This window comes from Lissotriton helveticus, chromosome 2_2, assembly GCF_964261635.1.
Source record: "Lissotriton helveticus chromosome 2_2, aLisHel1.1, whole genome shotgun sequence".
NCBI classification, from domain to species: domain Eukaryota; kingdom Metazoa; phylum Chordata; class Amphibia; order Caudata; family Salamandridae; genus Lissotriton; species Lissotriton helveticus.
Genome location: NC_136060.1, coordinates 279,490,293 through 279,515,409, shown reverse-complemented (window position 1 = coordinate 279,515,409; position 25,117 = coordinate 279,490,293).

Sequence of the window (25,117 nt, the reverse complement as noted above, 5' to 3'; positions counted from 1 at the left end):
TTTGCTTTACAAAGCAGTGCTTAATTTGAGCAGGTGCTTTCAGGTGCTCAGCACTGGCACTTCTTTCACAGGGCCGGGGCTGTGATTTCTGATCCTGCAGGTGGTGGTCTCAATATTAATTGCCCAATTTAAAATAAAAAAAAACACATACCTTGCATGGTGATGGGCTGGTATATTTTCATAGAGAGGCATACACCGGTTCAGGCAGGTATGATTGTGTATCATCACTTTAGTGATGATGTCGTCACGCCTGTCATGAATCCAAAAAGTCATCACTAACGAATGGCTTGCATTCTATTCCTCGAGTCTGCTGCACCCTGCCACTGCCTGGGCATAAGTCTCCCATTGGATAATTGTAGTGGGGGCCTGCAGCCCTGCTTTGCTACTATCCTCAATGTGCTTGATGTGGCTGTGGCTCACCGCAACTTTTGTGTGCTATGGAGTCACCTGCAGTTTCCGTGCGCTGCCTCGAAGCATGCTAATTGCTGAGTGTGCTTGAGTCCAGTAGGTGCAACAGCCATACTCACGACTCACAGGCATTGCAGCATTACGGTTGGGGACAGTGCCTTTCCTGTAGCAGGCAGGGTCACAGCAAGCTGAGCAGTGGATGCCTATGCCGTTGTCATAACTGGACCAAACTAATTACAGGCAGCACTAGCAGTGACATGACCTGATGTGCTCAAGCAGCCTCCTGACCTGCACCAAACCCAGTCAGACCGCACTGATTAATAGGTTAAAAAAAAAAAATCATTTGGTGTACATTTTGTTTTCGCACTCATCTGTCGGTGTAGGTAAAGAAGTAAAATCCATGTCTTATGGGACAGACAGCACAGCATGGTTACAGGATAGAGACTGAGGCAGTGCGGGTGTTGGAAGTTGGGCACACAGGAGGTAGAAGTGGGCTGTAGCCTCCTTGGCACCATTTTCATCCCCGGCACTTCATTTTTTACAAATTGAGCACTGTTTAAAAGTAAACGTCAACCCACCAGTTCCTGACATCGAAGGAGACTATCTGTGTCATAGATATTCACCTTGTACACAAGAAAAATGCCATCACTCACGATGACGGGACTCAATGGCTTAAGTGAGCTTTCCCATTGCTCATGCTGTATGCTGTGGTGAGAAGAAGCAATATGTGAATGGCACTACAACAGACGAATTGATTGGTTGACCAAAGGCTTACCTATGTGTTTATGTATGTGTCTATATATGTGTACGCAAGTATTCTTAAGATGTTTTTTGGGTAAAACAAAAACTCTTAACTAACACTAGGTCTAAATTAGAGCAAATTATTTTCTCTTTTTCAACTAATAAAATGCCTCCCTTCAATTCATGTTATTTCACAGGGCCCGTAGGGTACTGCATTCAAAGCCTTTTATAATTTACCTGCTTTTTGTGTCAACATACGCTGATCTTTTCTTAAGAATTCAGAAGCCCTTCTAAATAGTCACAGAAAATATGATCCATTACGCATTCTGGTATCTGGTAGGCACCCTGTAACCTGGAATAGAAACCTACATGCATTCCACTGCTTCAGGCCTATCTACAAGTGGTGCCAGACACTGATATGGATGTCAGCGGGGGCATCAGCCTTGCACATCGCACACAAAGCATGATGAGACAAAGCCATTTGTCCAGAAGTCTCCAAAGCATAAAGGTCCACTAATTTCTGCCTGTGCCATTAAATTTGGTAAGAGTTCAATTTAAGAAACAGATTTCACAATGTTTTGGACATCCCGCTATTTGAGCTGGTCAAAAAGAGTTATGTTGAAAAGCAAGGTAAGTACACTTGACAATAAAGGGGGTGGTAAAATTTGAGAGCAGATATAGGGGTAGATTTTGAGTGTGGCAGACAGTCTACTCTGCCACAAACCCCATGGAGTATCCTGTCTGCTTAACCGGTGGTCTGCCCATCCTAGTTAAGGTCATGACGACTGTCCGCTTTCTGTCAACCGAGCCCCAGTTGACTCTGTCCATAAAAAGCTTACTTCAAGAACTTGACAGAGTAAGGACTGTTGCAGGAAGGGCACCATTCTCCTATAATTTACTGTGTGATGTCCTTTTTTTGTGTGTCACTGCCAGCCAAAACTAGAGGTGGTGAGGGACAGAAAGAAAACAAATAATGACCCAACACCCAGGGAAAAGTCTCCCCGAGTATGGGATCATTCGTTTTTTTCAATTACAAACTCCTACTTTGGGAGCGTGTTTTTGAAAAAATAAAACTTTGAGGTTAGTAAAGGTTGATGAACATCCATCAAAATTGATAGGTGGCTATCCACCAAACTTTTTGTACCTTAACAGGAATGACCCTGAATGCTGTTCCCATCAATGTAAGGAGATCTCAGTTGCACCAGAGGTGAATTCTAAATTTGGTGGACTGCAGTCCATCAGTTTTGTGGCAAAATGACCTCCCCCATCCTGACAGAAGGTACTCTGTCTGCCAAATTTTAGGAGCCATATTTTTTTTTTATTCTTTAACATAGGTATTGCTGGAAATGGTTCATTCTTTAGGGTCATCCCCAAAGCTTTTGTTTCCTCCTCCTATTTTTGCTGAATTCATTTTTGTTGGCCTTTGGACTCTGTACACTTTACCTCTGCTAACCAATACTAAAGTGCTTTTACTCTCTCCTTAAAACATGGTAACATTGGCTTATACCAAATTGGCATATTTAATTTACTTATAAGTCCCTATAAAGTGCCAGGCCCAAACCTTCCTTTTTAATACATACACATTACCCCTAGGGTGGGCCCCGTACAGCCAAGAGCAGGGTGCATGTTTTTAAAGAGTAGGACATGTACTTTAAAGTTTTAAATGTCCTGGTAGGGAAAAACTCTTAAATTCATTTTACACTACTGTGAGGCCTATCTCTCCCCATGGGATAACATTGGAGTTGCCTTATTACATTTGATAAGTGTAATTTCCAAATGGAAGCAATATCTGCTTGGTGTTTGGTGTCTCTGGAATCCTAATTTAAAATCTTAATTCATGGTGAATTTGAATTTTAAATTGCAATTCAGAAAATGCTACTTTTAGAAAGTCTTTTTCTAAATGTTTTTTTCTTTCCTTAGCCATTTAGTGCTTGCAGTCTGTCTCTGGTCACATGACTGGATGTAGTTGGCAGTTGGCCTTTGTGTATTCCTTCTAGACAGCCACACACAATGGGAACTTAGGTGTGACTGGATGGGCCATCACAGGCAGGATGGGAGGGAGGAGCGGGGCTCAACCTCACTTACACCTGAATAGGCTGTGTCCGGCTTCCACACAAAGGGCTGCATGCCCCCTGACGTTAGTCTGGAGCAAGGGCAAGGAAGACAGGGCATCTGTGCACTTCAAAGGCATGCCTCAAGAAGATTCTCCCGACTTCAAAGGCACAACTGTGTATGAAAAAAGGATCTCAGACATCACCACTTCACAACACTTCTGAACCTGTGGCAACTCTGCCAGGAAGAAGGACTGCTATGCTGCTGAAAGGACTGCTGTTCTGTTGGATAGCTACTCTGAAGGTGCTGCTGACCTCTTGACTGGGGAGGAAGAATAGGAGCTGCAACCAATCTTGAACCTAGAATCCCAGAGTAACTTGAAGAGCTAGGGTGCAGATCTTCTGATCTGAGTTTAAGGGACCTGACTTGCTCCCCAACAGCTCCTGGACCTCAATGACTTCCTGATACCCAAGAGTTGCCGCTCAGGCTCTCGACAGGTCCTGGCGCAGGAGGCTCTTAATTCAAGTTTTTGGACTCTCCACGAACATGCTTGTTCCCACCAGAACCACACCGCTCACATGGAAACTCAATCCAAGCTGCCGCATGTCTGTCTCTTCACATAGCAAGCATCAATCACCGGGGTGTACTGCCAACGTGAAGTGCCAGCCCACCCATCCGCGTCACCTGGCCTGCTCTTGTTGCCACACCAACCACCACCAGCAATGCTCTCCTTGCTGCTTGTGATCCTCTCCGACATGAACAGAACTCTTGACATAAATCCTGAGAAGGTAAACCTTCATTCGGAATAATCTGACCTGTATCCGATCCACGCTCCAATACGGGTGGCCTGAACTTTTGAATTTGACCCATTCCAGCACGACCGGATAGCCATGGTTGGCACTTTATGCTATTAGGTACTATCCCCTCTTCAAAAGCAGGTCCCTCTAGGCCCTACAAATCAATGCCGTAGCCGTGAATCAGAGCCTGCATGCAGGAAATGGTAGAACGGCCTCCGATAGGGAGGCCAAGCATACCTTCAACTGCTTCCAGAGCAATAGTCCTATGGACAACATATTGGTGGATGTGAGGGTCTGGCCACATCTTGTGGACATGGTGTAACATCGAGGCAGGACAGCGATAATAGTGCGCTAGTTCTTGATGTAACTCTCCCCTCATGCAGTAAACAAACTAGCCCCTTCAGACATTTTGAACGGAGGTTAAGGCCTACTAATAAATTGCGTAGAGTAAAGTGGTGTAGGATGGCCTCCTCCCAGGAGATGATTGGGGAAATATATAAATGTGTAGTAGCAAGCATGAAGGGCTTTCTATCTTTTGTTGCGCCCCTGGATCTCAGGGAAACATGAGATAAGCTCATAACTATCCATAGCTCCATGCTTGAAGGGCTTAGGAAGCTCCTCTATGTTGAAATGAAGAATGTTGCAGGGAGGCTAACTGGCCCTTCATGGTTCAATCAAAGCTGTAAACTAGCCAGGGCATCCCTGATGCTAGCCATCAGACAGCACTATAGGAGTTTAATAAAAGATCATCAGGTGACCTACAAACAAGCCATTAACCAAACTAAAAAGTTGGAAGGCCTATTGGAAGAGGTGCGACAGGGTGACCAGCGCACTTTCTTGAATATTGTGGGAACCGGCTCCCGCGAATGATACCGCTTTATTGAAACCAATGTCCCCATTATGGAGTAGGCTGCCCAGTTTTCTAACCTCTAGTCTGTAACTGATGTAGACAATGCTTTCACACCCATTTTGGGTAGTTCCAATAATGACAGCAGCGACTCAGAGGGTGAATACGAGGAGACTCCCCTCTAATATCACCGTTCCTTGAGATCATCCTTAATAAAACCGGGGCCTGAAAAAATGCTGGGGGACCTGTTCCTCAGTGAGGTAGATGTTTGGAGTCCATCCTTCTTATTGCTTTTTAATAACATATTAAAGGGGTCACCCATTTCCCTAACATGGCAGGGGCTGAAATTAGCCCAACACACAAAGAGGGTCCTCCTACCTTGCTGTCCAGCTATAGACCGATAAGCCTGTTGGACAGCTCGCAAAAGCTGCTCAGCAGGATTCTCCTGGAAAGGATACATGATTGGATGGACACAGAGAAGATACTTACCCCCTCACAAGCAGGCTTTCAGGAACACTCTAGCACTGTGGACCAGGTTTACCATCTCCAACTCCTCTTCTGGAAAACAATGACTCTAGGGGATGGCCGGCTGTACGTTGTTTTTGTAGACCTTCAGTTGGCTTTTGACCTAGTCCCCAGGCCTAAGCTATGCCAAGGGCTGGCCGATATGGATATCCCCGCCCTTCTCCACGCCATTATAATCAGGCTGATCAAACACATTTATGCGCAGGTGCGGTATGGCCGTCTGGGGGAGATGACTGACAAAGTCCTCTCCACCCGAGGGGTTAGGCACGGTTGTGTTCTCACCCACTCTTTTTACTCTTTATGTTAATGGGCTGGTAGCACACCTAAAACAATGTGCGGGACATGTTCCCAGTCTAACAGGCATCAGGTTTCCCACCCTGATGTTTGCGGGCGACACTGTTACCGTCTAAATCTCTTATGGGGTTGCAGAGGATTCTGTACAGCTTTGACATCTTTTGCAAACGGGGGTTGGAAATGAATGTAGCAAAAACAAAATACATAGTTTTCAATCCCTGCCGTTCCACCAGACCCAACCCTGAGCTCAAGGGGTCTTCTTTGGATCAAGTACATACTTTTGAATACCTGGACCTGATCCTCACCGACCAGCTGGACTAGTGTCACTACATTGACAGGTGAAGACTCAAGTTAGAGCAACACGCAGGGGAATTTGGCCACAATGCACCGAAGATCCCAATTTTGCCCCAATTCTGCCATATTTATAGACAGCAGGCTCAAGGTGCTGCCTTATATGGGGTGGATTGGTTTACACAAATGGGGTGACCCTGTGTCCCTCAGAACCTGGCTATATGGGGTGGAGCTCTCTGGGGTCACAAGGACCCTTCCGCCCTAACTGTAGCAGAAAATCAGTTCCTGCACCAACTGCTGAGCCTCCCTGTCAGCACCCCTCTTCTTCCCCTCAGACTGGATTTGGGCCCTAGGCCAATATCTGAAGGGATAGGTATGTGACCTATTCTAAATTTGACCAGAATCTGGGCAACCCCCGAACTCCTGTCCTATCTCCAAGTATTGGAGATAATTCTGGGTTGCCCCAGCTCCAGTAATATACCTCGGATTCAGTATGTCAGAGAAATCCGCACAAAGTCAGGTAATGGGATTCTGTGGGACAAGCCGCTGTCAGCCTGCCTATCAACAAGTTATCCATCAGGGGCAACTATAGTCAGTATAGACAAAGCCTAATGCACTCAAAAACCTCACATGGGTCATTGACTGATACTTTCCTCTTGATAAAGGATATCTTCCAGGCAGAAGGATTTCTTGATGAGATCGAACCTGTGACAGCCCAGAAGCTTTACCTCGAATTTCGCAATGGCACACTTCCACATTTTACCTTCACCATGAGGTGGGTTTGGCCAGGTTACCCAACTAAGAAGGCTTGTCCCTCCTTTGGTGCCCCCAAGAAAATGGAGAGGGAACTTTTAGCTGAGGCATTAATATGTGCTTTCATGTTCAGGTCTCTGTCAAGTGAAATGCCTAGAGATTTGACAAAGTTCAATATGGATAGTTTGTAGTTTATTGCAGTGAGGTTGTCAAGCCAGATATAAATAGGATAGGACTTCAGTTGGATAAAGAGGAGTTCAGTTTTGTTAGGTTTGAGCTTCAGATGGTTGCTGGTCAGCCAGGATTGGACAATGGATAAAGTGGTGTTTAATGTTGGATGTCCATAGCTGACGAAATTTTAATGTTATGTTATGTTATGTTAATATACACTTATATAGCGCATTATCACCCAGAGGTATCTAAGCGATATCAGCGGACATACACAACCCACGAGAGATGTAGAGCCACCAAATCAGAGGGGCCCCCAGGCTTCCAAGAAAAGCAGAGTCTTCAGAGTTTTCCTAAAAGGGAGTAAATTAGTTTCCTTCCGAAGTTTAACTGGAAGGCAGTTCCAAGACTGAGGGATGGTACTAGAGAAGGCTCTACCGCCCATGGACGCAAGGTTAAACCGGGGGCAGACCAAATTGCATGCATCGGCTGACCGAAGGGCCCTACTCGGCGTGTAATGTAGAGTTGGGTGTCATCTGCATGAAATGGTAGGCAGTTCCAGCTTGTTTCAGGATTGTTGTGAGGGGTTCCATATAGAGGTTGAATAATGCAGGAGATAGGATTGACCCTTGGGGAACACCTTGTGAGACTGGTGTTGCTGTAGAGGTAGAGTTGTTTAGTTGGATCAGGAAAGAAGCAAACCACTGAAGGACTGTCCTATTGATGCCTGCTCACAGTGAGAGGTTGTTTAGAAGGATGTTGGGGCTGACGGTATCAAAGGTTGCTGAGAGGGCAAGGAGAACTAGGTGGATTCACATGAGTACAAACAATTTAAAGGAGTAACAGAACGAATGGAGCCACAGAAGCAGTTTGGAAAAGTTACCAAATACAGCAGATCTCAGAGAATGGAGGGTCTGGGCACCCAGCACCCATGATCCAGGGATAGAATACTACACATGTTCCCTTGGCCACACATTGTAGCAGATGCTGGTGAGGAGCTTCAGTACTGCATCAGCAGGGCAACACATGCGTATAGTGACAAGCGCAGAGACAAAGCTGTTCACCCTGGCTATTACCATCTGAGGGACTAAGACCCATCACCCTGTCCCCAGGTCCCTGGAACTACTGATCAATACCCCCCCACTTAGGGTGTATCCTGACCCTCAAGCACTCTCTGGCTCGCCGATCACCCCCTCATCATCCAGTGGTCCTTGGATATCCTTATTGCAGCATTCACAGACTCTGGTGCCGCCTGGTCCCCGGATCCTTACTGAGGTGTACCACACCTCTGCCATCTCCTACCTGCTGATTCTCACCAAACTCTTAGTGACATAATATCTCGCTGCAGATTGCTGTCACCTCCCCCTAATCACCTATTCCGCGCCTACTGCGGTCACTGCTCCCTGCCACCAGTAGAGGCTTAGTGACCCTAGAACATTGGCCACCACGAGCACGGGGTACACTAAACAATACAAGCTTACTTTTGATTGCACCAAGGCAATGGGGAGGTCGAACTCCCTGTCTGACGTAGAGGATGGCCAGAGAGTGACACAGGCTACTGATCCACAGGATCTCACTGCAGCTATTGTTGCGGAGCTCCATGCTAGTTTCCGCGCCATTGACGCCCAATTTGACGCTCTCTCGGGGAGCTGTACCAGATGGGTGAATGTCTAGAGCATCATAATGCTTGCCTGGATTGGGCAGAGGAGCAAAATTCCAGTTTGGAGGATGCTGTGGTTTCCCTCACCAAACGCCTGAAGAAGACAAATGACTCCTGAAGGCATTGACCATTAAAAATGAAGACGTTGAAGCAAGGTTGGGCAGAAATAACATACGCATAGTGGGAATTACTGAGTCTACTGCTATGAGCTATCCTGACCAATTTGCGGAGCAACTTCTCATAGACCTTTTTGGTAGCCAACGTTGTACATCTTCATTTGTGGTGGAATAAGCCTACATAACCTTTGACCCTTGTCTTCAACCAGGTGCCCCCGTGCCCAATAGTTGCTCACCTGCTTAATTACAGGGACTCAATGCATTGCTTGGCCTTGGAACAAGGCCTGTTGCAGCATCAGGGCTCTACAATTTCATTCACATTGGCAGTGCAGGAAGTGCAATGCAAATTCAATTACGTTAAGGCTCTTCTCTGCAAACAGGGACTCCAATATGGCATGCTCTACCCTGCCAGACTCTAGATGGTTGTTAATGGCAGGGCCAGGTTCTTCAACACACCAGCGGAAGCTTTGACCTTTTGCAAACAACAAGGCCCTCACAAAACTCCTTCTCCTCGTACCACCAAGGAGCGTACACCACTAGAACTTGGCACATTGGAGAACCTGTTTCTGCCAGATTGAACTGTTCCTGAGTGTCACACCCCTTCTCCCTCTGTGTCTGTAATAGCAGATAGCTCCAAGCTGTGGTTTGTCCTCCTCATCGTCTCACTGCTCCACTATACAGTAACCTAAATGATATGCACATACTTCAGGTATCACTCATCAATAGGGCTCCACCTGCAGGAGCGTTGTCCACCCTCCAAGGTGTATACCGCAATACAAACTTTTGTTTTTTGTCTGTTTTCCGGGGTTTGTTGGGATTCACTAAGTATCTCTTTCCTAGTGTGGGTGGGAGGAGGCCCACACAGCGGCCCTTGACGCAGAGATCCTGCAGTCCTCACTGCGCAAAGCAGTGATTACCATTCTCTTTGAACCCAGTAAGGACTCCAACTTTGAGCCACCTATAGGTTGCTTTCCTTACTTAACTTCGATAACAAAATTCTAGCCAAGGTTGTTTCTAATAGACAATCCCTTTTGATGGACCAGATCATTTAATCAGTCAAAACCGGGTCCCTTCCCCAAGGGTCCATCTCCTTCAGTTTGTGCACATCAGTCATCAGTGGAATATACTCGGATATGATCACTGTCTTTGTCCTTCTCGATGCTGAGAAGGCGTTCGACTCTCTGGAGTGGCCATTTTTACATGTGATATTGTGAAGGCTGGGATTCCACAGGGGTTTCATTGCCTTCATTGAGCAGTTGTACTCCATTCCGGTGGCTCGCCTGTGGATGAACTGCTCTGTCTCCGAGCCCTTTTCCATTTCTATGGATACTAGACAGAGCTGCCCCTTGTCACCTCTTCTTTTTATAACAGCCATGGACCCTCTGGTATGTCATTTATAAGACAAACACATGCACCATGGCCTCCAGTTTACCATCAGCCCCTTACTTCTATCAATGTATGTAGATGATATACTATTAATTATTCGCCATCCTTTGGAAAATGGTCCCCTCTTTTTCACTAGATTATAAGGTTCAGTGGGTTCTCCGGCCTGCATCCTAATTGGATGAAATCTGAGCTGTTCCCTCTTACAGCAATCATGAATCCCACACCATGTGAATACCCTCACGTATGGTTCCAAGTCTCTACCAAATATTTGGGCACAACCCTACATCGAGACAAAGAACAAGTGATACGCCTCAGCTATGGCCCTGCCATGGACATGCTCACACAGTACAGATTGATCACTAGATCCATCATCCCCTCTAAATGGCGAACTGGAATACTATTATTAAAATGGTTGTCCCCCCCCATTTTTTATCCCTATTCCTGAATATACCCATACTCTTGACGAATTCCTTTTATCAAACATCATGAATCCTGTTATTGAAACTTATCTGGGCCGGCAGTAGACCCCAGATTCAATGAGACACTCTTGTCCTACCCTAGGAAAGGGGCGGGTTCGCGGTCTCTGACTTCTACACGTACTTCCTCATGGCACAGTGCCAGTTCACATACTACTGGTTTTATATGGACACCCATTTACCATATAACAAACTTGAACGCAAACCTAGCTGGGACAACCCCCTTGGCATCCCTACTGCCACAGACTCTCAAACTAGACCCCTCTGACATTCAGACACTGTCTACCATGAGCTAGGCCTGCAGAAAATGCTATCATTTGATGGGTAGTGATCTTTTGTACTCTCCTGCACTTGCCCTTGTACAGAATCCATGGCTGCCCCGGACCCTAGAAAAAGTGGTTTAACACACATTGACATGGCACAAAATCCACACAATAGGTGGCCTATTCCCAGATGGGCGTGTTCTTATTCACGCCGGCGACACTAGGTCCGCTAACGCCACCCATATGGACCATTTTATCCTCTGTCCCATGCACAAGACTATATTCTCTTACCCACTTGCCCCGTACTATTACTCCCCTGGGACTGTTAAAATCAGATGCGGAGGGGAACTGATTGATCTGTAAACTTGATCATGCCTGCCTGGCCATTAAACATAAACATCATGACAAAGTCAGAGTGAAATGGTAACACAACCTGGGCCATCCCTGTCTGATAAATAGGCTATCTGGTTTTAGGTATAAGCCTATAATAACTGATAAAACCCCACAGAAAGGAATATAGCCATCACAAGTATAAACATATAAACACTGAAAAAACACCTTTGCAACCACAAACTAAGTGGCATTCAAAGAAAGGAAAAGATGAGTAAAAGAGAAATTGTTATTTCTTCCTGAAGGGGCCAATACAATGTAACTTTGTTATGCAAGGTAGCATCAAGAAAGACTGGGCCGACATTACTCTGCTTGGGTTTTCTTGTTTAGGGATGTCACTAAAACATTGTCTCTTCTTCCTTCTGCTTTTTCAGTTTTGTGGCCTTTGGTCTAAAGATGCAGTGTTTAGATGCATGTTTTAGGTCTGATTTAGTTATTTTAATAACTGTAGAGAATTGGGAAATATCAAAATCATATTTGATCTTTTGGCTACATTTGATTTCACTGATAGGTAAAATGGCTGGTTTCATAAGAATCTTTCCTAATATGTATCACCACATTTACCCACAGACAGATAATGGGTGAAATCCTTTCTAGTGAGTCAGTATTGATTGTAAGTGAATTGCCAAACACCCCATGCTTTAAACATTCAATGCAAGATGTAGTGACAGGTATATCTGAAAAGAATGTTGTCACCAAGCATCTGAGATAGTGGTAGATACATGACACCAGATGTTTGGTAAAAATGGAATGCAGTGTCACATGGAATGCTGCTGCATAAAGTTCCTATCAAGTTCAATAAGGAATGGAGTGATATTGTTTGAATTTTCAGTAATTCAGCTACGTATATGAAAAAGTTGTATGATGGCCTGTCAATATCGACATTTGACCAAGAAGTGCTTTCCTGAAAGAGATCCTTGTCACTTGCTAAATGATATGCTGAAAGCATCTTATAATCTTCAGAGATAATGAAGAATGCTATTGACTTTGTCGTCCATTCTGGTGCAGTAACCTGGACCTAATATACCCTGTGCACACACTATCCACACACATGCACTATCAGTGCAGAAGGCAAGCAATAATTAAAATTAAATTAAAATTCCATAAACACCGGAAAAACACTAGTTCCATTTTTTTAATGGTGCAAAAATGTGTAACCACTGATAACCACTGTTTTTTTAAAGTATTGAAAAGACTGAAAAAACCCCACCAGAATTTACCAAAAATAGAAACTGAAAACAGGAAAGCCTACCGATAAAGAATGGTTCTACTGCTGTTCATGAACAAAACTGTTTTCACCTAGCTGCCGCCATAAATTGCTGCACCTTCGGTTCTTACATAGGGCCTACACTACATCCAGTGGATGGGCCAAGCTTGAGCCCTCTAGATCCTTCTAATGTCCCTAATGTAGATCCCCTGAGGCTGACTACCCCTATCTGATGTGGACCTGCCCTCCAATTTCTACATTCTGGTCTGACTTTTTTGACAGAATTTCCCGTATGATCTCGATGGAAATTGTGCCGTACCGCCTGATGGCATTCCTGGGTTATGTGTCTTATGTTTTAAAAAGTACCCGCAGATTTACTGCAATGACCCTGCTACTGGCAAAGAGAGAGATAGCGCTGCAATGTCCCTCTATCAAAGCTTGGCTAACCATATGACATATTGCGATATGATAAGCGAAGTGTATGCCACACCGCAGACCCCATGCAAGACCAAAGGATATCTGGAAACCTCTCCATGACTACTTACTGTCTTTACACTCAGATGCACAGAGTGCGAACTCTGGATTGCCTCTATCTGGACACTCCCCGAGGCCTGCTGTCTAGGGCCCCACTTCATAGTATGGGTCCCACTATGATGCCTCTGTAATGCACCCAGTCACCGAACTTTGATGTGTGCAAGCATGTACCACCGGGTATTTACGCAATGTCTTTTGTTTATAAATTGCTGTAATACTAATTGTAGTGTGTCATAACACTGTGTGGTTTATTGCTGTACTCATTAATTTTATTGCAGAAAATGATAAATAAAGCATTAAAAAAAAGATTATTTATTAGTTCCAACAAGAGTGAAACTGGTCCGGGCTTGACTTTGTTCCCATTCAGAGGACCCATGACCTGTCAGTTTTGGATGGGCTGTTCCAATTAGAGTAGAAACATGACCACTTTGCATAGGTTTGGTCCAGATCTATGGTGGCAAACTGAATAAAAACCTATACATTTAATGCAGCCCAGACAGAGCCTGTCCTAACCTGGGTCCTCTGTTCCTCTTTGTGCTATAGATAAAGGACTAAAGCTGCACCTCAATATAAATGTCCAACAAGACCGAAACCAGTCTGATGATCTAGGGTTGCCTTTATTGCCTTTCAGAGCAGAAGTGGTCTCACAGTTTGGGCTTCACTTTTCGAGTGGAAAAAGCCCATGGATGATGTGGATAAGGTTGGTTTCTGTCAGTTGTGGCACAGTGAGCAAAAAAATTATGTTCTGGAAAGTGCCTACAGGAATAATAGGTGGCTAGATTAATTCAAGTATTCTATGCATCCCTCTTTGTATTTCTCAGTTAGAGGTCCTAACTGCGTTGAGCATACCCAGACATGCCAATCAGTCGAAATTAAGCTACACATAACTTATCTGTTGAGCTGCTACAAGGCCAAAAGTGATATGGGGTTGATTTTGTTCCTGGTCAGAAGGGCCAAGCTCAAGGTGGACAGTTTTTATTGCAGCAGTATGATGATTGATTCGCGATGATTTGTTTCAATTTTTTTGGTAATTTATTATTTTACTTTGTTATTTTTTCTGTAAAGAAAACATATGGCAGAACAAAGTATGTTTGCTCTTCCAAGTTTTTCACCTACATGCTAGCCATTGGTTGAGATAAGTATGGCCCCTTAAAAAGGCAAGCCATATTGCTTCATCATTTAGGGACGGAATGAAGTAGGATTTATGATGTTCTAAAAGAAGTGTATGATGCTGCATTGTGTGGGTTAGCAGTAACATGTGAATTCCAAAACTTGTCTGAAAGTCTCATTCCAGATCAGATAGTGCGATGTACAAATAACAGGAAAGTGAAGGAAAGACTCCTATCCTTGGACCCTACATTAGAAGAGTCCATACAAATTTCTAGAAGTATGGAACACACTGAAGTGCGGATGAAGGATATTGACATGAGCAAATTAAGTGTTAATGCTTTTGAGAAAGAATCATCCTTAATTGCCATGAAGGAGGTTAAATTGAACCCTAAACCCAAACCTATGCAAGCAATACAAAGCAGAGTGGAAGTAAGGAGGAAGATAATGTGTTACCGGTGTGGGGCTCCGGGGCACAATGCTTCAGTTTTGCCTGTGCTGCAAGAGGTATGACATGTAGGGCATACGGAAAGAAAGGTCACCTTGCAAAGGTCCGCAGATCAAAGGGCAAGGTGCAAGATTCTAGTGTAAAGGTAGTAGAGGTGCTTCAGGAAATACAATATGAGATTATATCAACTATAAATTAGGTTCAGTGTTCTACGGTGCAAGAACTGGTACAAGAACCGGTACAAGAAAATGGTAATTCACAAGGCATGGAAGTGGAGATCTCTGAACCATTAGAAAAACCTCACTGTACCATTTTGTTGGGTACTGCACGGGTTACAGTATTGGCAGATTCAGGAAGTCTTTTTACCTTAATTTCCAAAGAAACTTATGTGAATGTTGTCAAGGGGAAGGTTAAGGATTTATTGTCACAGGATGTGAAAGCAGTGGGGTATGGCGGAAGGAGAATCAATCTCATTGGTGTGAGGTGGATGGATATATTTTTTAAGAATAACAGTGTGCATGGGAGAGTTTATGTTACTAGGAGGGATCGAATCTTTTGGGATGGCGTCATCAACATGATTTAAACAATATTTTGGACCCAAATGCTAATGTCCCAGTGATAACTGTAGAACTTGGGAGTGTGAGTCTTCTTCTCAAACATGATGCTGATACGAAATGAGGTGAAGAAACAGTTCAATCTTTTCCACATGTATTTACTGACAAATTGGGTAAGCTAGAAGGTTTTACTCACAAGATAATATTGAAGAAAAATGTGGTTCCCTCAGTCCATAAAGTAAGACCCATACCTATTCTTATGAGGTTGTCACTTCAGCAAGAACTCGACAAGCTGCTGAAAGAAAAAATCATTGAGTGAATAGAATCATCGGAGGGGCTTGCTCCTATTGTGATTGCCCCAAATGGGGAAAATAAGATTTATCTCTGCATTGATTTGCATAATTTAAATAAGAATATTTGGGTAGATCGCCAACCGTTACCAAATATCACAGAGATGTTGCTTGTGATGGGGGTGGAAAGATATTCAGCATTCTTGATATGTCTGCAGCCTATCACAAGGTGAACTTGCATCTAGAGTCTAGACCACTAACTTCTTTTGTAACTCCTCTTGGTGCATATCGTTATTGCCGCATGCCGTTCGGCTTAGCATCGGTCTCTGCAGTCTTCCAGAGAGTTATGCACAGAATTTTCCAAGGTATGCAAAGTGTGTTGTGCTTTCAAGACAATGTATTGGTGGAGGGAAAATCCAAGAGTGAACATGATGACCTACTAAAGGAGGTATTAGGGAGAATGGAAAGATACAGCCTGACTGTAAAGAGAGAAGAATTTCAGTTACGGAGGAAGCAGGTGTCTTGTCTAGGTCACAAGATCTCTGCATAAGGCATTAAACCTAAAAAAGCATTGTGAAAGCCATTGTGGATGCACCATGACCAGAGGATAAGGAGCAATTGAAGTGTTTCTTAGGGCTCGTTGAATACTGTTCCAAATTTGTTTCTAACTTTGCTGATGTGGTTAAACCTATGAGGACTTTACTGAAAAAGGAGCAGAGTATGTGTGGGGAACAAATTGTGATGCTGCATTGGCTACAATCAAACAGTCTCTTGCCACTGCACCTACGTTGGGGCATTTCAATGTCACTAAAATAACTACTGGGACAACTGATGCAAGTAATGTGGGTTTAGACGCATGTTTGACACAGAAAGTGCATGATGAGGAGAAGACTTTTGGTTTTGCCTCACAGAGGTTGCAAGGGTCAGAATTGTCTTAGTCAGCCATCGAGAAGGAAGCACTGGCTTGTTGTTGGGGTTTGAAACATTTTAGAATCTATCTTTGGGGTTTGCCCTTTACTCTTAAGACTGATCACAAGCCATTATTACATGTATTTAAGTGTGGTAGGGGACTTGAAGGTAGTGTAACTCTCTGCATTTCCAGATGGTTGTTATTTGTGACTGACCTCAATTTTTGTATGGAATTCGTCAGAGGAAACCGAAATGTGGTGGCTGATTGTTTGTCTCGTTTGCCAGTGACTAAGGAAGATGTGTTCTCTTTGGACAAATTGATTGTCAGTCATGTTGCTGAGGAGTTCGCTTTGAGACAGGACGAGTGGAACAATGCCATCCTGAATGATGCTGAATATAAGCAATTATAGGTTCTGATTAGCAATGGATGTCAAGAGTTGAGTGTTCTTGGTTAGTCCTTAAAGCAATATATTGTATTCAAAGATGAATTTCGCGTTCATGGGGATAATATTTTGTGATGTAGTCGCATAGTGCCTCCAAGGATGTTGAGGGGTAGAATAATGAAGATTGTTCATAAAGGTCCTTTGGGAAGGAGTTTAACGAAGAAAAGGTTGAGACAGTCTTTTTGGTGGCCAAATATGGACAAGGAGGTTGAGAAAGTAGTCTGTAATTGTATTGCCTGTGGCAATAGCGACAGAAGCAAGGTGGTTAGGCAGCCACTACTGGGATATATAGAAATTCCTACTCGTCCATGGGAAAAAGTGGCTTTGGATTTTATCGGTCCTGTGTAAAAGCTGGGTGTAAGAGCCAGGTTTTTGGCAGTTCTTGTGGATTACCATAGCAAGTGGTTTGTGGTTAACTCCATGAAAGAAATCACAAGTCGGAGTGTGGTGGAATTTTTGAAGGAAGTGTTCTTGGAAGAAGGGATTCCCAAGGTACGGTGTGTAACTGGTTGCTACGGTCATGACGAGTTTCTTTGAGGGTCTTGGCATTAAACATGAAAGAGTGGCATTGTTTAGGCCACTGGCCAATGGATTAGTGGAGAGAGTCAATAGAATCATCATGGAGAATATCCAGTTATCTTTGGCCAATAGTCTCGCAAGGAAGAGTGAATTGAGCAACATGGTCTGGGCCCATAGAGTTATGCCACATTCTGCGATGGGTGTGTCTCCATTTTTGGCTCTCAAGGGAAGAGAGCCTGCAACTAAGGAATCGCTGGTGCGTTGTTTACAAAGGACCAGGGGTGGGTAGATCGTGAGTGCATGTCTGCAAGAGCGATGGAGTTCCAGAGGCGGAATAAGATCATTTATGACAAAAGGAAAGGGGTTAAGGAGCTGGATGTGAATTGTGGTGACTGGGTGATTGTGAGGGAGTCTGGGCATGTGAGGAAAGGAGAAAGTAAATTTTTACCAACCTCAAAAAGTGGTTAAAGTAAATATTTCTGTTGTTCAATTGAGCAATGGAAGAGTGTGGAGTAAAGGCATCCTGTGTAAGGTCAAATGCCTTGTCGATGCTACTCAGTTATAATCACCTTTGTCATCTCAAATGTTTATTTTCTGTACTTATTATTGAATGTATTCCCCTGTGTTTGAGTTTTTTCATCTGTTATATTTTCTTTGATTTATGATAAGGGTAGAGATGTGTGGAGATGTCCTATGTAATGAATTCTCCAGGTCATTGATGAGGTAATTAGAATGGTAATTCTGTGAGGTTCTAAGAAACAGCAGTTGCTTTTGGCACTCTGCTGGAGGTTACTTCATGAAGAAGATATACTTGAAATAATGGAACTGAAAAACTATTTACTTGACTACGCAGTCACTACAAACACCTAGTAAACCTATGATTTCATAGTGATTGTGGGTGTGACATGAACCTGACTATGACCCAGCACTATATTCTGGTGTAACATTGTGCAACGTATGAGTACAAAGGTTACCAAGCATAAACTGGAAATACCAAAAAGCAAAGCACAATTCATGTCAGTTAACATTTATCATTGCACACTATCCATTTTTATTACGGGCCTCCTTCCCCGCTGTTCCCCTCCCACTATGGGTTTGTTTGAATAAGCTTGTTAAAGGACCTCACCATGGTCTTCTGGTTAGACAAAGCCCACTAACATCCCTCTAACAGTTCCTATGCAAATTTCTCTAGAGGCTCCTGAGCAGTTTTTAGGGGATTCAGAAAAGATACATTTCTCACCCAAGTACAGCTACCCTTTACCTAGCGCCTTCTCGGACCCACAGTCCCATATAGCAGTTCTAATATCCTACCTCTCTGGAGATGCAGCTACCTGGACCATGCCGTTAGTTCACCAGGATAGCCGTTTTTATATAATTGGACATGGTTTGTACAAGAATTGAAAAATGTTTTTGGTCAAAGGACAATCACCTTATCTGATGACAGTGAACGTTTAGAACTGTGACAAGGTAGAAAGGAATTGGTTCCATACGTAGCACAGTTTAACCTCCTAATAGTAGAATCATTGTAGCCTGAGAATAAGAGATCAGCTCTTTTTTATGAAGGCTTAAAGGATGATCGGAAAGACATTCTAGCACAAATTGACCCTCAACCCACTTCTTGCTCCGAACTTATTAACTTAACATTAAGGCTAGACCACCGCCTCTCAGAAAGGAAAGTGGAAATGAGAAAATCTGAGAAATCTAATTGACGACATGGCAAGATGAAGACCCAGTAAATACACACTGACAGCCCATGGAAATAGATGCAATACGTCAACCTTTGACTAAAATAGAAAAGGAACTACGCTGTAATAATGGCAAATGTCTATAACATGGTCGTAAAGGACACTTTGTTAAAGAGGGCCCAGTAAAACCAAAAAACAAGACTCCACGACCCAAGAAAAGAGTGGCAAGCTTAGATACTGGAGCAGAAAATGAGGGAGCCCAAATAGTAAAGAAGGGTTACACTTCGGTGCTAAGACTCTCCCTTCCCATGTTATGATCCCTATCGCTCCATACAAAATGGCATATTTATGAATTGAGCTCGATCTACACGTTCGTGAACAGACTTATAAGGTGAGTGCTCTTATTTACGCAGGAGCCACAGGAGATGTTATTGATACCCAGACTGCTTAACAGTTAACTATCGCATGTATCAAAAAGATAGTCCCAGAAATGTTGCAGGTCATTGATGGAAAAATGTTGTCTTGGGGTCTCATTATATTACAAAACATACTACTACACTTGGAGTGTTAGGACCAAAGAACAAAAGAGAGTCATTCTGAAAGCATCACACTCAATGTAATTCAAGCCTGTCAATATAGCATTATTTTAGGGATGCCATGGTTGGATCTTCATAATGCTCATATAGACTGGATGGAAAACATAATACATTTCACTTCGTCATTCGTTAAACATACCTGTTTCCATCACAAGGCAAATGATCATGGCCCCTCTCCTGTGTTGCAAATTGCCACAGCTGCAGAGAAAGACATTGACTTACCATATCAATACAACCCATTCATGAATGTGTTTGACAAAAAAGAAGCTGAAGTATTACCACCTTATAGGCTATACAATTGCTAAATTGACTTGATACTTGGTGCTACGGTTCCTAGTTGTCATATCTATGTTTTATCTGACCAGAAAACCCAACATTTAAGAGGGTATCTTGACCAATATTTGTCCCTCCAAATCCCCAGCCACTTCTCTTATTTTCTTTGTTCCTCTGGCCAATGGAGACTTGAGGCAATGCATAGCATATTGAGCATTAAATGAAATTACCAGCAAAAATAGATATCCATTGCCTCTTATCCTAGTTCCCCTGGCTCAAGTTAAAATAGCTGTTATTTATACAAACTTGGACTTAACAGGGGCGTCCCATCTGGTTCGAATGCGGCTGGAGATTAATGGAAAACTTCATTCAAAACCTATTGTGGCTTATAAGAATACACTGTAATGTCCTTTGGCCTCTGCAACTCGCCACCTGTATTTCAGTCTTTCTAAATTTTGTCCTACGTGACTACCTGGACTAATTTGCAATAGCGCGATCTACTAATATTTTCAAACAATGAAACAGAACCACATGTCAAACAGATCTTGCTGGCTCTCAAGAAAAATCATTTGTATTGCAAACTGAGCAAATGGGAATTCCCTGTTACCACGCAGAATTTGCTGGAGTTATATTGACTCTTTCAGGTATGTAAATGTCAGACAGAAAGGTACAAGCAGTAGTTGAATGGCCCATACCCAAGTCAGTATGAGATGTACAATGTTTCCTTGGCTTTGCCAACTTTTATCCTCGCTTTATTGACCACTTTTCACAATCAGTGTCACCAATCACCATACTGCTACGAAAAAAGGAACAATCTGTGTGGTTCCCTGAAGCTGATACAGCATTCAAAACTCTTAAAAAGGCTTTCATTACACTACCAATCTTGGAACATCCCAATGTAGAACACCCTTTTATAGTTGAAACGGAGTCACTCTTGATGCAGTGCTCTCGCAAAGAAACCGCAACACAGGGCAACTACATCCAGTCGATTATTTGTCTCAAAATTATGTAATTGCGGAGAAAGAACTTTTGGCAATCAGGGACGTCTTCAGGGAGTGGGGACCCTACTTGAAAGGAGGTACACACACGATCACAGTTTTTACGGATCACCGCAATCTACAGTTCATGAGTGCCGTTCGACTTTTAATGCCACGACAATTGCATTTGATGCTGTTTTTTGCAGAATTCGATTTTGTAGTGGCCTTCAGACCAGGAACAAGCAATGAAAATGCAGATGTACTATCCCAACTGGATTCCACTGCTACCCATACAAGAGAACTGCTACTCAGTCCATTATAACCCCCCGATAAAGTAATCTGACTCACTAATACTGACAAATTCTTTTTAGATCCTTTGGGATCATTTCAAAATAGTGGATTGGCATAAATGGCTTCACAAACATCCAAAAAGAACCATTACTCAAGGATTACCTTTACATGGCTCTCATCTTTTTGCCCCCCATTACAGACTTAGAATACACTGTATTCCAATGGTTACATGCCAACCCTTCAGCAGGATATCCAGGTTTTCCAAAGACCATAGAATTTGTCCAAAAATACTACTGTTGGCCAACCTTGAAACAAGATATCAAAATTATGGTAGCTGAGTGTGAAATATGAGCAGGAAATAAAACTGATCATTCCAAGCCTATAAGCCTATTACTTGCACTCCCAACTCTGCAGAAACAATGGGAACACAAAACTCTAGACTTTATTTCTGGTCTTCCAAAAGCACAGCATTGTTCAGCAATCCTTATAATTGTGGACAGTCTCACTAAATCCGCCCACTTCATCGTTTGTACAAATCTACCAACACCCAGTCAACTAGCGACCCTTCTTTTACACCATATAGTTCAACTTCTACCAAAAGTGATCCTCTTGGATCGAGGCTCCCAGTTTTCCTTTCCATTTTAACAAGCATGGTGTAAAACCCCTCATATTTCCTCTTCTTTATCTACTAGTCACCATCCACAAACAGATGATCAAAAAGAATGCTTGAACCAGACTAAAAAGCAGAATCTAAGGTGTTATGCAGAGGAAGCCACAGACTCTTGGGTTTCCCTTGCTGGCTGAGATGGCATACAACAACTCCTATCCACCTCCACTGGCATGACTCCTTTTTATGGATTGTAGGGTACCTTACCAATCACTGTACCTCGATCTGCAGAGCTCACACCCACTGTCAAAGACACCTAACAACACATCCATCACACACAAACACTAATCCATGAGCACTTAGAAAAAGGCAAGTCAACATGCAAACAGCAGCATGATAAGAAACATTGTCCAGGCCCTGTTTATCCACCGGCTGACATGGTCTGGGTATCCATGTGTCACATAACCTTAAAACACAAAAACATTTTCCACCCTAAATATCAAGTACCTGTATCAAGTAATATGGCAGGTAACTCCCATAACTTACAAATTGCAGCTGCCTCATGCCCTGTGTATCCATCCAGTGTTTCACGCATCTCTACTGGGATTAGCTTCCCAGCACTGTCGCCCTCCTCCAGCGTTGATGTGTGGTGAATGGGAGTATGAGGTTCTGGCAATAGTAGATTCCAATCTTCGCAGGAACATCTTAAGGTACTTGGTGGCTTGGAAGGTCTATGGGCCGGACAATGATTCTTGGGTCCCTGCACACCTTGTTTACTTTGGTACTTCCATCTCAAGCTGGGCCCTAAAATGCGCTTGGGAGGGGGAGTACTCTTAGCACCACGGCGGTGTGCGTTCTAGCGCCTGCCCCAACCATGCAGTGGTGCATGCGCACTCCATTCTGGTTTGCCTCATACTGCCACCATGCTGGAGTTACCCCTTGTGGTAACAGGCATATGGTACACTCTGCATGGTGGTGGATGTGCTGCTCCACCCCTGGGCATTGAGTTTAGGCATGGTGTATTGCCAATATTGTGTTTCTTATGCTTTATGCTGCTTTTTTTCCTTTATCTGCAGGGAGCTTGTTTAGGGGGCTACAAGTCCCAGCTGCCCCGGAGGCGGCCATCTTGGACGTGGCAATTTTCCTTAAAGAGCAGACCCACCCAGTGGAAGCCGCTCACTATTCAGACACTTTTGCCGGTGCAGGACCTCTGGTTTTCTACGCAGCGTCAAGCAGTCCTCTGGTGGCCTGGCGAGGTCTGGAGACAGCACAATGAGGCATTTGCACATTCCTGACAGCTCCCGTTGTCATGGACGGCTTCCGCTGCATTTCTCTTCCCACCGGGTGAGAATTCATGTAAGCACATGGTTGTGACGCAGTGTGTGCTTGTCAGTTGCTTTTCTGTTCTGCAGCAGCGCACTAGATTGCTCTTATGTATTTGGGGCTTTACTTGATTCACAAAAGTTTATTTACAGTGGGTCTAAGAGAAGCCTTGGACTCGGAGCTCAGTTAGTTTCTTTTCACTGAGAAGGATCAGAGTGATTTGTAGCGTGCACGTGTGCAAGTACTAATGACAGCACCATTTTGTCTTGAATGTATGGTGTGAAAGAACACCTAGTAAACCTAGGATTTCTGAGTGATTGCGCGTGTGACAGGAACCTGATTATGAGCCATCATCATATTCTGGCCTAACATCTTGCAACATATAAGTTCAAAAGCCATCAAGCATAAACTGGAGATACCAAAACGCAAAGCACATTTTATGTCCGTTTATATTTATTATTGCACACTAGCCATTTTAGTATAGGTCTCTTTCCCCACTGTTCCCTTTCCACACCCTCCCCCCCGCCTGGCTCTGTAACCCTCAGTGCTATATAAACATACTGAGTTGGAGCTGCCTGGAGGTGGCCTTAAAAGCTTTGTTCAGATCCTGAGGACACAGCCACTGTACAATTGCTGATTATATTCACCTTCACCCTCTTCTATTGTGGTGTTCAGTTTGGGTTAAGGAGGAGTTAAATTTATATAGGCTAATCATACGTGATTGCATAACCTTGGACAATATGTGCTATATACCCTGACAGCACTACATAAAACCAAATATTAAAGCTCTAGGGAAGCCAGAGCTATTTACTAACCCAGAGTACATTACCAAAGCTGATATCGTTTGGTTGAAGAAGGCATTCTCCCGTTGGCTGCCAGCCGAGAAGGAGGCCTCTGCCTATGCCAAACAGTTGATGCATCTATATTGTAAGGTAAAAACAGTTGAGGGTATAGAACCATACCTCCAGTTAGAAATACCCAATCATCATAGAGTTTTCTTACATACTTCAGCCTGGGATTATTTAATCAGCTTTTATTTGCAAACGGTGCCTGGTTCAAAATGACTGATCTCCCGGTAAATGCCTGCGAGGAGGTTTTGACCTTAGATTCTATACATATTGTTATTTTATGCCCAAGATTTAATACCCTTTACCGTAAACTAATTAGTCCCCTCCTGTTAATCACAGCCCTGTGACAGGTTAGACCCGCCTTTTTATATTTACAGTTTTTATCTACATCCACAATTTGTTTTTATGTGTCTCGGTTTCTGAATGAGGTTTTTAGCGCTAGATATTAACCTTTTTTATTGTGTATCCTTTGTATGACGCTACTATCCCCATCCTGTCTGCTTTTACAGATTCTCCCACAGTCATCATATATAGTGACACTTATCTACAGATGATTTGTATATGATGCTGCTTCTGCTCTTCTGTTTACCAATGAAAATGTTTTTTTAACATTTTATTGTCCCATTTAGTATTTCTCTTGTACATTGGGCTTTTATCTATACTTGCATAATTTTATAAATTATCGAATAAAGTTATATGATGATACTGATACGGTTCTTCTTTATTGTACAATTAAGGTGGATGGGGTGGAGGTGCGAGCAAGGGCTGATTCGGGTGCCCATTACACTTTGATTGGCGAGGAATATCTGGATACATTTCCTGATCATAAAATGTTTAAGCCAGATATCAATCTTGTGGCATACAGGAACAAACCCATTGAGTTGTCGGGGTACTTTGAAACCATTTTTTTATTCCAGGGCAAGGAGACATATTCCAGTGTACATTGCCACGGATGGGTAATGTTTGTTGGTGTGGCCTCAACAGAGACTTGTTGATAAGGCTGGATTCCAATCATCCCAATCAGGTGTCGGGGGCATTGTCAGATGTGAATGTGGTGGGTGAAAGAAAGTGGCAAGAGAAAGTTCCCAAGGGAGTTTGGTTTGCTCAAAGGTTTGCTAACAAAATCATTTCAAAGGAGGGTGTTTGTCCTACTGTGCACAAAGCTTGCACTGTGCCTTGTAGGGAAGAGGGAGCATTTGAGTAAGGAGTGGAATAAGCTGTGCGAAGCAGGTATTATCGAGGAAATTGAGGCCTTAGAATGGTTAGCCACACTGGTTTTAGCTAAAAAAAACAAATGGGGAGTTGAGGATGTGCATAGATGTGAGTGACCTTAATAACG